This window comes from Antechinus flavipes, chromosome 5 (assembly GCF_016432865.1).
Source record: "Antechinus flavipes isolate AdamAnt ecotype Samford, QLD, Australia chromosome 5, AdamAnt_v2, whole genome shotgun sequence".
Lineage (NCBI taxonomy): Eukaryota > Metazoa > Chordata > Mammalia > Dasyuromorphia > Dasyuridae > Antechinus > Antechinus flavipes.
In genome coordinates this window covers 173,542,677-173,555,110 of record NC_067402.1, presented here as the reverse complement: position 1 = coordinate 173,555,110, position 12,434 = coordinate 173,542,677, and the positions used below count along the sequence as shown (strand labels likewise).

The 12,434-nt window shown below is 31.2% G+C and overlaps 1 protein-coding gene across 3 annotated transcripts in view; it reads left to right on the top strand.

Moving 5' to 3' along the window:
- Positions 1 to 12,434, top strand: part of RASSF8 (Ras association domain family member 8) — a 93,832-nt gene that overhangs the window by 59,921 nt on the left and 21,477 nt on the right. Inside the window, exon 1 of one of the 3 annotated variants that reach the window (XM_052000179.1) lies at positions 7,786 to 7,881. The exons of the other annotated variants lie outside the window; for them this stretch is intronic. The gene's annotated coding sequence lies outside the window, so the exon portion shown is untranslated. Of the gene's footprint in view, positions 1 to 7,785; positions 7,882 to 12,434 lie in introns of those variants that run through there. 3 annotated transcript variants of the gene reach the window in all.

Sequence of the window (12,434 nt, the reverse complement as noted above, 5' to 3'; positions counted from 1 at the left end):
TGTGGGAGAAATCTGAAGAACTTGAAATTTACTTACCTACTCTGTCATTTTACAGAATTCATCAGTAGAATTTTTTTTAAAGATGATTGTATATGAAACAGCATGTTTCTTTCTCTGAATAAAGATAGTTTCTTCTTTCATATGTCCTGTGTAGTTAATTTGAATATTTACAATAGTTAAAATGACTTAATTACTCAATGTTGTTTCTAAAATAATATTCCTGTTATTATTTTACTTTCAAAAAGTATTGCTAAAGTGTTGCTATCACTTCACATGGAGTTTATTTATACCACTCTGCCATTTTCCCCACTTTATTCCAGTCTACCCCCTGGACCCAGGCAGAACAAATCCAACCCTTCCTTGATGGAAAAAAATCTTTCAATTAACATGTTACCTTAAATATTCTATTCTCAGGATTAAATAACCTTTTTTTGCTTTTGTTATTCTTTATATGGGGCATGGTTTTCAATTTTGTCGCTATTCTGGTAACTATTCTATGGATGTGTTTCATATTATCAATGTATTCCTTAAAATGTGTTACTAAGAATTGTACTTGATACTCTAGATCTAAGAGGATAAAGTGGAAGTGTCATTTTTCTTAAAGAAACCTTAACCCACATTAGTTTTTATTTTGCTTGTTGTATCATACTGACCTTGTTGTAATCCATTGCAATTCCCAATTTTCCATGCCAACTTTGACTTTTAAAGCTGATTTGCCATCCTTATTTATGGCAAGTCATTATGATTTTGTGAGTTTATAGATTTATCTAACAATAAAATTCTCATCCTTAAGGATATTTGCCTTAGTTCTTTAAAGATCCAAGATGGATTTTATGATACTCAGAATATTTTTTTGATGTTCTATAACCACATGCAATTGAATAGCTCTTTTCAATGGTATACGTTGGGGATTTTGGCAAAAAAGAAACTACTTTTTGGTTCAAATGTAAACATTTTACATATACATATACATATATATGCTATTGGCTAGCTAATAATTTTTTAAAAGTTGCTATCACTATTGCTTCAAAGTCCAGAGTGCTTTCCAAAAAACAGCATTGCTCTATCCTAATTAACTATAAAGGACATATGAAGGAAGAAACTACCTTTATTCAGAGAATTTATTTCTGGGGGAAATTACAGAAGATTAAAGCAAAAAGTTCAGGAGTCTTAAAGATTATATTTGAATAATATTATAGATCTGGCTTAATCCTTAATCCATTGTTTTAATGTAATTATTTCATTTAATTAGAAATGCTTTTATATAGTCACTTAAAAACTGAATTACATTCACAAGACCCTCTTATTTGTTTTCCCAAAAATTCCTTCTCTGAGAATATGCTTTATAGAAAATTGTAACCTACAGTTTTAGTTTAGCATTAAAAACATACATAAGTCAGCATTCTCTATGTATTTCAAAAGGATTTACAGAAATCAAGCCAATTAATTAGAATAGTCATTCTGGATTGTGAATGTCAAAGAATAGGGAATACCATTTATAGTACTGAATACTGGCTTTGTAGCTCTAGGAAACAAAAACATAAGAGACCATCAAGTATACCTTCCAGTACAGTTTATTTGTCCTTCCACAAGCTATTCATTTTTAGGATGATTTGAATTGGATGGATAGAAAGGATCTTCAAAAATCATTTTGGCTATTTCCCCTTTGTATTCTTGTCTTTTATTCAGAAGCATGTACAAGCTTGGACAAGCACAAGAGCCAACTGTTTTTTAAAAGAATACAATTTTCAGGTCCAAATTCTCTCTCTCCACCCATTTTTATTACTTTAAAGATCAGGGATACAATTTTAAAACTCCCCCCAAAATAGTTATACTCCTCCCCTCCTTTCCCTTTATTTGTGCTTTCCCACAGCAAGAAAATATTCTCCTTTAATAAAATCCTTCAGAAACTGGTAACAGAACACTGAAACTGTCTCTGTATGGAAATTTTGTTGTTACTCAGTTGAGTATGAAGGAAATACGCTTATTGTCATACTAATACTAAATCATTGGCATTGTAAATTAGTTAAATTAATGTAGGAAAAAAGTTTATAATCACTCAGCAGTCACTAAATTATTCATAGTTGTTGATCCTCAAGAAATCTCTCCTTATACCCCAATAAAAGACAGAAATGTAAGTCCTATCTTTACATAATTTTCAGTGTATTCCTGTGTCATAGGAAAGAATGAAACAAAAAGAGCAAAGCGTTAGTTGGGGAATAACATAGCAGTTGATAAACAATGAACCAAAAGAATTCAGAAAAACATGGGGAAACCTTGTGTAAAATGGTTCAGAGTGAAGAAATTAGAACTAAGAGGTCAATAGCTACAATTTAAATGATAATATAAATGTCTCCTACGTAGTATGTCTAGTAAGTCCTATGCTAAGTGCTGGGAGTTGAGACATAAATGTCACCAAGTATCTTACATTATATTAGAGGAAACAGGTATATGCAAATAGATATAAAATACATGGAAAGTAAATACAAAGTAATTTTAAAGAGTACTAGGTACTTTTTGGAGTGGGGAGCATAGCAGAGGGTGTAGAGAAAGAGAAGATCAAAAAAACTTTGAAAGAAGGTAGCAGTTAAGCTAAGTTTGATAAAAGCTAGGAGGGTGAGTGCATTATATGCATAGGGGAAAGCTGGGAAAAGAGCTGATAAATGGCTTGAGTCTTAGGAGAAACATCTTAATGAGCCATTTTGGTTGGAACAAAATATATATGTATGAAAGGGAGCATACATACAGAAAGGTAGGCTGGAGCCAAATTGTGGAAGACATTAAATCTTAAATAAAAGAGCTTCTAGAGCTTTTTGAGTATGGATTATGGTTAGAGTAGTGAAAATATCATTTTTGTTTTTATAAAAAGATATGATATTGGAGGAAATGTGAGAAAACTGGGACATTAATACATTGTTGGTGTTGTGAAGTGATTCGGCCATTCTGGAGAGCAATTTGGAACTATACCCAAAGTACTATCAAACTTTGCATACTCTTTAATCCAGCAGTATCTCTACTGGGCTTGTATCATAAAGGAGGGAGAGGGACCCACATATGCAAAAATGTTTGTGGCAGTCCTCTTTGTATTGGCAAAAAACTAGAAACTGAGTGGATGCCCATTAATTGGAGAATGACTGAATATGAATAATAAGAAATATTACTGTTCTTTATCTTTTTTTTACTTTTTGATCTGATTTTTTTCTTGTGCAGCATGATAATTGTAGGAATATATATATAGAAGAATTACACTTGTCATCTAGTGGGGAGAAAAGAAGAAAAAAAATTTGGAACACAAGGTTTTACAAAGGTGAATGTTGAAAATTATCCATGCATATGTTTTGAAAATAAAAAACTTTAATAAACTCTCATATCTCCCCTCCTTTTCACTGACAGTCATTATTCTAGTTGCTGACTAACCTGTTTAATTATTTAATATCTTAAGTTTCTTCCCATTAACAAATATCAATTAAATTTTTATCTCATCTCCCAATTCATTGAAGGAAAAAAATTAAAATATGTCTTTGTGTATGTGTGTGTGTGCAGACACACACACAGAAACAAATTACCATTTTGATCATTGATCTATATTTCACTAATCTATCTAGAGCATCCTTCATTGTCTTCAGTACTTTAGAATCATGATTATTCATTGTACCATAGATATCTAATTAGTGTCTTTTACTCAAATATCTCCCACTCCAATCCATCCTACAACACAAAATAAAGACAATTGGCCACTCCTACTTTTCCAATCTTTTTACACTTTATTCTCTTCCATACATTCTATGATCCAACAATATAGACCTTCTCTCAATTCTTTGGCACAACATTTGATGAAATGTTTTCATTCTTTACCTTAACCTATTTACTGATTTCTCTGGTTTCCTTCCATTTCAAATTCCACCTTCTGAAAAAGACCTTTCTAGGTCTCCCACCTACAATCTCACATCAGCAGCTAAAACCTTCCCCTCTCAGATTATCTATTTCACATATAAAATTTCCAGTAATGTTACAAATTCTCCCCATTCATCTTCAAGCCAATGAACATCTTTGTTTTAGTTCTCAGCTATGACAAAATGTATATTAAAGCATATGCTTATTGACTAATTAGAAATATTTTAGTAGAGATAAAACCAACATAGAAAATGGCTTTCATCTGTATACCTTCCTGTGAGATGTCTGTTTATGGAATTTTTTTTTTTGGAAAAATCAGAATTTGAAATTACTTTCAGAATTGGATTAATTCACTTTTATCAACAAGTTTTCTTTTGTCATATTTGTTAATTTGATCATTGTAACCTAAAATTACAGAGTTGCAATCTGCTATTTGAAATATTTGTGAAAATTGTTTATTCATATCTTTTGACCATCATATCCACTGGAAAATGATTTTGGTTATATAAATGTTTTAATTCTCTCTGCATTTAAGATTTCAGACTTTTGTCAAAATTATAAAAAAGGAGCAAGGGGAAAAATTAAAAATAAAATTTTGAGTTTCAGAATGTAGACATTTGTAACATCTTAAACAGAATTACATAGCTTTTGAAGTATAATTGTAGAGTAACAAAAGAAAATGGGGGAGTTACTCTGGTGCGGTGTAGAGAATGCAAATGAGAATGTATCCTAACTACTTATTGGGAACCAGTTTGTACTTGAAAGTTGAACCCTTGTGGTAATTTGGAAACAAATTAAGACAAATTAAGAAACTATAAGAATGTCTTCTGCTTAATCAAAGGCAATCAGCCAAATTGATTTAATTCTGTCATGAACACTATAATTGTGCAATACATAATCTTGATGGTGTCGAATCAATAGAGAATAATATTTCAAACATGAACATATTGATTGTTAAAGAGGAAAAAAATAAATTAGTTATGTAATTAGGAACTTATTTATTGTTTCAGCTGCCACTAAATTTAGTCCAAACCCTTTGATCTATTGTCACAAATCCCAAGAAGTTTGCAGACCACTAATAAAAACCACCCTCTGTGCATTATAAAGATTTGGTTTTATGAACTGTGCACATATAAATGTTCATTTTACTTATTATTTGTCAATATACAAAAACATATTTAATAGAGATGTTTATAATGGTATATATTGAATAATTAAATACATGAATTTCTTACATGTTTTAGATAGCATCTGGGAGAAGAGAAAAAGTTGAAAGGTCTATTTATGGATTTCTTTCTTTTTTTTTTTTTTTTTTTTTTTTTGATAAGTGAGGACATTATTCAGATGGCTAATTTATTACCTGAGATAAAAGAATAACATGGGAACTCAGACACCAGAAATAATGTCTGGTGTATTTGCATTTAATTAAGATCTTCATATTTGTAGATGGAGAATATTATATTCTAATAAGCAGGCAACATTTTAACTTTTTAGTAATTATGAGGCAGTAGAAGCAGTTTTTATTTGATAAGGTTAAGGACTATCTGTGCCAGCAATAATTTATGTTAAATAGTTAAGGGCTAAACTTCACATTTCTTCTTTGTATTATACATGTATTTTCACATAGACTTATCTAATAGTACCATTTTTACTTCATTTTTTTCACTGAAATATTACTGTAATCTAAAAAGGATCTTATAATTTCAAGTGAATGTTATATTGCAATTAAAGTAGAAATGATTCATTTCATTTCATAGTTGTCTACTTTCCCTGCTCATTTTAACAATATTAATAGGATTATTTAAAATTCAAAATTTATCCCACAGATTTAGTGGTGGTCTTAGATATTCTAGTGCCAATTTTAGCATTTCCAGATTCATATGGACATTTCTGCTGTAAAATTTGTCCATGCTTTTTCCATCTAGTTGCATATCATTTATTCTCAAAGTTCAGAACATCTTATGTTACTACCCATAATGGAGATTCTAAGAATAATTCTACAATTTCCTACAATGACTTATTATTAACATTGAGTGTTTTTTCTCCTTCCAATGATTTGTTTTTAAATGTGAAAAACTTTATATATATCTTTGAAAATAATGGCAGCTAGCAATTTTTAGATGTTTTAAGGTTTGTGAAACACTATACATGTTATCTCAATTTATCCTCACAATAGCTCTGTGAAAGTATCTGGGAGAGTGATACTATTTTCCCATTTTACAAATCGGAAAACTTGAGTTAGAGAAAGGTTAAGTGACTTACTTGCACAATATTATATAGCAAAGGATCTGAGATGGCATTTAAATTTATACACTCCTAAATCCAAGCCCAACACTCTCTACTGTATCATTCATAGCACTGAAATTTAGTTCAAATCACTTTGAAAGTTTTTAGTCTATATATAAACAATCCTTTTTGTTTACATGAAATTCTTAGAGCAGTATTTCTCTTTTATAATATTACAAAAATGTTGACAGCAAAACTAACATCCTAACAATGTAATTAATTTTAATGAATTAATTATATTTTTTGCCTGTCAGCTTTTGACTTTACATAAATTTGAATTTTGATAAAACACCACTGCAGTTCCTTTCAGCTCTAGATCTATGGTCCTATATTACACATGAAGAAAATCTTAAGTCTGAATGGATTGAATTTTGTTAGTGTTTCATGATTTTAATTCTATAAATCTTAAGAACCAGATGCTAAACAAACCTTGTTTTGATGATTCCAACATCTTCCCAGGACTTTTTTATTATCAAAAGCGGTATATGAACAGTGCATGGTATTTATACTTTCCATACTATTTGAAATTAATTTTGACTTAAAATCCTTGATCATGAAATTTTATTTCTTCACATTTCTCTTCCTTCTTTGAATTACACAATTTTATTAGATAAGAATAAAAATCAAGTACATTTAAAATAAAGTAAGACAAATACATCAATCTTTATATTCTCTCAGTATTTTTTAAAGTTTATGCCTTTATGGCACATAAGTTCTTAATAAGTAGTGATAGTAATAATATAAACAAAGTTGACCTACATATCCAAGTAGGAATGCTTAATGATTTTCTAGTAATTCCAGAATATATTCCTACTTTTCTCCATTATAGCTCTAATTCCTAGTTCTTTCTCTTGATTAAAATTTCAAGGCCTTAGTAATTTAGTAAAATTAAAATGCAATATTGTTAAAACCCTGACAACTAGCTTCTAGCTAGAGACAAGGTTCTGAACTGATTCTAGAAGTAGAGTGGATAGTAGCTTAAGACCATCCCCAAATATATTTGATGGTGAACAAAATAATCCATGAAAAACACAGCAACAAACAAATGTGGGCAAGAAAAGATGGAGATACAAATGTTTTATTTAATATATTGTGAATTGCTCCTTCATTGTGCAGAGAAATGAGGTCGTCTGGATAGCAATTTTATAAAGTTCATAATTTTTATGTAGAAGTAAGAAATTTGAGAAAAGGAACTGACAAGAAGAAAATAGGGGAAAGGGATGCTTATAGAACAGAGCAGTCATACCAATAGTAGCATTACTTGCAATAGTGTTAATGTTAGTGGTAGCATCCTTTAGAGGTACTGGTGAGTACTTAACACTTTGACAGTGAGAAAGAATGGAAGGGAGGTAAATAGCCTTCTCTATCTTAATGTTATAAACTTTGAAGACATAGGCATCCATTCTGGGTGGGTGTGTTGAGGGCCAAGAGTCACACAGCCCCCTGAAACTCAGACCCTTGAAGGCATAAGAAATCTCCATGGTGACAAGCTATGCAATAATCACAACTGTATATACTAGTATAGACAATAGCTTTTATACAGGTTGTACAACAGAGCTGAGTTTATAATCCTACACTAGATTCTAATATCCTAGTGAAAGGAAGAGACTGAAAGAGCAACAAGATTTCCCATCAGGGTTCTTTTCCACCAGAGAAAAATCAACATCTGTACATGACTTCAAAGAGTGAGCACAGTAAAATGTCAGTGGATTAATAATGTATTGGTTAAGTCTAGGATGTCAAAGCTATCGTGCCATGGTTAAAAATTCTTAACAAATCCTGAGTCATCTAAAGCTGTAGAACAGTACCTTATAATACAACTGCTCAAGTTAGCATACCTAGCCTATTATGTATAGATAATTCTCATTAGGGGGAGGAGGGGACTTCTGTGACTAAGTGCTCAAAGGCAGATTTTTTATGAACAAACATAAATTAATTGAACCATAGTCAATTCAAATAGATGGCTAAGAGCATGAGGGACAACAGGGGATAGGCAGCATAATCCAACTGAGATATAGTATTAAAAGACTATATTATAGCTGGCAAAGAGATGGCAAATCATAATGCTATGGCTTTTTCAAAAAGCTCATTTATAAGCCCAATTTCTTATCCCTTGATCAGTTTTATAATACTAATAAAACTGACTGATTTTGCTTGGTAATTGGTATCTTGTAACCTTGGTCAGCAAACACTTTACCTTCTTTGCTAAATACTTTAGGCTCTCATTAAATAAAACCTTTCATTACTGGAAAATGTCATCCTTCAAGAACAGAGATTCTGAACTTTTTCTTTATTATAGACTGTTATCAATCAAGGTAAGGCTGTGGACCCCTTCTCAGAATGATATTTTTAAATGGTACAAAATCAAATATGTAAAAACTAATTTTAGTGAAACTTTTTCCTGTCCAAGTTGACAGACCTCCTTGAAATTGATCAGTGAGGGTCCATGGACACCAGGAAAATGTGACCTACATTTGTGGATTACAATAAGAAAAAATTTTTTTTTCTGTGCATGCCTGCCCATGTGTGTGTGGTGGGTGGGTGGGTGTGTGTGTGTGTGTGTGTGTGACTGGTTTCATTATCTCTTTGTATTTTGAGTGAAAAAATATTTGAATCATAATCTAATTAAAATTAAAGAGGGAATGAGAATATTTTGAAAAATATTGGGCTTGCCCAAATGTTCTAATGTTGCTTGTGTCCATAAACTAAAGTTCTTGTGAAATTCAAGCATGCTTATAAAAAAAAAAAATCAAGCTTCCATTTATTAATTATTTTAATGAAATCAAAAGACTTTTGTTAAGCAATTTAGAGCAATACATCAATAGGCGATTTAAACAATTTTGTAATCAGGAATTCTTTTGCTGAATTATGTTATTTTTTTGCATTCTTTTGTGTATATTTTTCTTACTCATTCATTGTTAATCTATTCATAATTAATATGCTGTATTCATCTCTATGTTGACCAAAGTAAATAGTTATGTTGAGCAAAACACAAGTTTCCCAAGGCCATTTTGTGCAAACAAACAACTGCTCCCAAATTAATTGTAAAGTTAATAAGCTAGTTATTTAAACAAAACAGGAAAGAGATTGTTTTTGAGATAGAAATTCAATTCTTCATAAAATAGTTTTTTCATCCATTACTTGCTTTCCTCTTCAGTTAGCTTGAATACTCTGAATAAAAAACAGCTTATTATTTTAGTGAATAAGAGTTTTGAATTGAATGGAAATTTCAAAGAATATAAACTTTAAAATATTTTGATTCAGTAATTTTTAAAATAAATGGAACTAAACTCAAACTTATTCTTTGGCTTGTAAGATTAATGAATATGTGGCTGAGAAATTCTAAAATGGGACTTTCCCCATATGGATTGATACAGTTTAAGGTAGGTTTTTTTTTTTTAAGGTAAAATTTAGCTTTGTTAAAAATAACTTTGTTGCATTTTTCTGCTTAAGGAGATTTTACTTAAAAGGTGTTTGGGAATCTAAAATTTTGAGTGCAGGAAAAGTGCCATGATGAGAACCGTATACTTTATGAATATCTGTTTTGGATATCTCAGGTGACAACACTCAACATTGAAAGTTTAAAAATTGGTTCCCTATTGTTGCTGACTCTAAAATACCCCTGAGAGAAACAGAATGCAGAGAGATCAGTTAGGAGGGCATTACAATAGAACAGGCAAAACATTAGCTAGGCTGGTTGCAATGATAAAAGCTAGAGGTTTGATGAAGTGGACTTGAAAAAAACTTGGCAACTGATTGGATATGGAAGTGAGAATGAGGGAGAAAAAATGATTTGCTTTTGCAAATCTGGGTGATTTAGAGCCCTGAACAGAAATTGTCAAGAGATTCAGGTTTGGAGGAAAGATGATTTCCATTTTGGAAATCTGACATAAGGTGCTTCCAGTTGGAGATTTCCAGCAAACAGTTGGTAATAAGAGAATTAAGCTCAGGAGAGAGATGAAAGTAGAATTTGTAGACTTAAGAATTTCAACATAGAAATGATGAAAAACATAGGGACACTGACAAAGCGTCATCATTTACTAAGAGGGAATGTAGAGAGACCATATGCATATACCCAGGACAGAATCTTAGGGTATAGTAGGACATAGAAAATAGGACATGGCTGAATGTATATAAGAGACCAAAGAGGATCAAGTAAGGAAGAAAACTTGATGGAAAGTATCACAAAAACCTAAAGAGAAAAGGGTATCTAGAAGGGGAGGTACTTTTGCCTACCCATTCAAAGGCTGCTAAAGAAGTTAGAGAACAAAGAAAAAAACATTGGATTTGGACCCAGTCATCAAGGAGCCATTAGAATAATGGGCAAAAACAACATATAAAGGAATAAAAGTCAAAAATGCATCTTTAAATGCAAATAACTTTAAAAAGTGATGGAGAACATCTTAATACAGATAAAGTATTAAAACACAAAATCTGGAGGGGAAGAAGATGATTTGTTAGGGTGAGAACTGGATCATGTTGAAGAAAGCAGTCTGAAAAATCAGGAGAATCCAGAGAGGAATGAAGGAGTGTACACTTAATGGTAGCCCCCTGAAAGAACAGTTTCAATCTAATGGAGAGATCAGAAACCAGATTGCCAAGAGACAAGCGGAGTGTTAGAAGTATTTTATGGAGTGTAATGTGGAACAATACAGGTGAGACATTTATAGCAACTTATCAAAGTATACATATGCACTTGCAACATGAGAAGCCCACCTCCTCTTATGTTTCCTGGATGATGTCTCAAAAAGTGATGGCCATTTTTTGTATGTCACCTTTGATAAAGCATGCTACACTGATAACCAAGAGCCACAGGAAAACCACTGGCACATTGGCTAGATTTTTCTTTGAGAAACTCATGAGACAATATGGATAAGTCATTGCCCAGGATCAAAGGGAATTTTTGGAGGGAATCCTCATGTCGTCATGTTATTTGTCAAAACACTGGAGTAAGAAGTATTTTAAGGATTTAAAACTTAACCATTGTCTTAGCATACTACATGGAAACATTTCTTGTATAAATATCATGTGGCTTTTATTTAAAAATGAAATGTGGTTTTCATAAGCTCAACATTGATAAGCTCAGTTAAGTGTTCAGCCATTAGAAGCTGGAACTTTACAGCCCACAAGACCTTATTCATTTGATTACATACCATTGTGAACCACATACCTGCTTATACTATCAAGCAGGCTTCTTTTATGTGATTTCAAACTTCTTACAGAATTTACTTGTTAATATATTTCTTGGTTAGAAATAATTAATGCCTTACTAAAATAGTTAAGAAAATTAATTTAATTACAAAAAAAGAATAAGTTTTAGCGTTTTGAAAAATTGTTTCTACAATGTAGATTTTAGGTTTTACCTGTTCAAAGAAAATTAATTATAGATAAAACATTTCTATTGTTACACAGAGCTAGTTTTTTTTTTAAATGACTTATTTATGTCAGTGTGTATATGTGTGCGCACACACAGATATGCACACACATGCACACATGCTAATAACTACAGTACTGTCCATTCATCAAATGATCCATGTTTCAAGAAAAAAACTGTAAGCTTCTAAAAGTAGAAGTACATTATAATGTTGGGGCTAGGAATAAAAATTAACACTTAATATAGAACTTTTTATTTGACAGTGAAAAAGATGCATCTGTAACAGGGTGTTTTCAAAGTCTTGGTTCAATTTTAAGTTTTAATAGTAACCACATAAATGATTTAACCAGATTTATGGTATAATGAAAAGCTTTGTAAATAGATTGTGACATAGAAATACTTTCAGAATATTCATGTTAATCCCTCTTCAAGAGTTTTAACAAAACAAATTGAAGTATAACAAGAATTGGCACACTCAAAAGTAAATAATACACCTGGCAGTGTCACAAACTTCACTGCCGTACCACTGCTTTTGGGGAAAAAAATGGTATGACAGTGAAACGGATGGATTGGGGATGGAATACATCTTCTGGTATTTTTTCATTTATTTTTAAAGAGAATTTGTGCCAATAAAGTAAAGGGAATATTGAATAAGTATTGTTAAATACCAGGCTCTTCCACTATCCATTTATGTTTAGTTAAATAGAACAAGGAAGATTTAATGCAGAAATTTCTTATTGTAGCAATTCTTCTCTACATATTAGTAATAAGTGTTTTATACTCTAATTCTTTACCAGAATTTTTCTCTGCACATTTAATCTCCATTTTCCTGTTTAACATTTTATTTCAATCTATTAAATCTAAACTTGTTATAATAAGG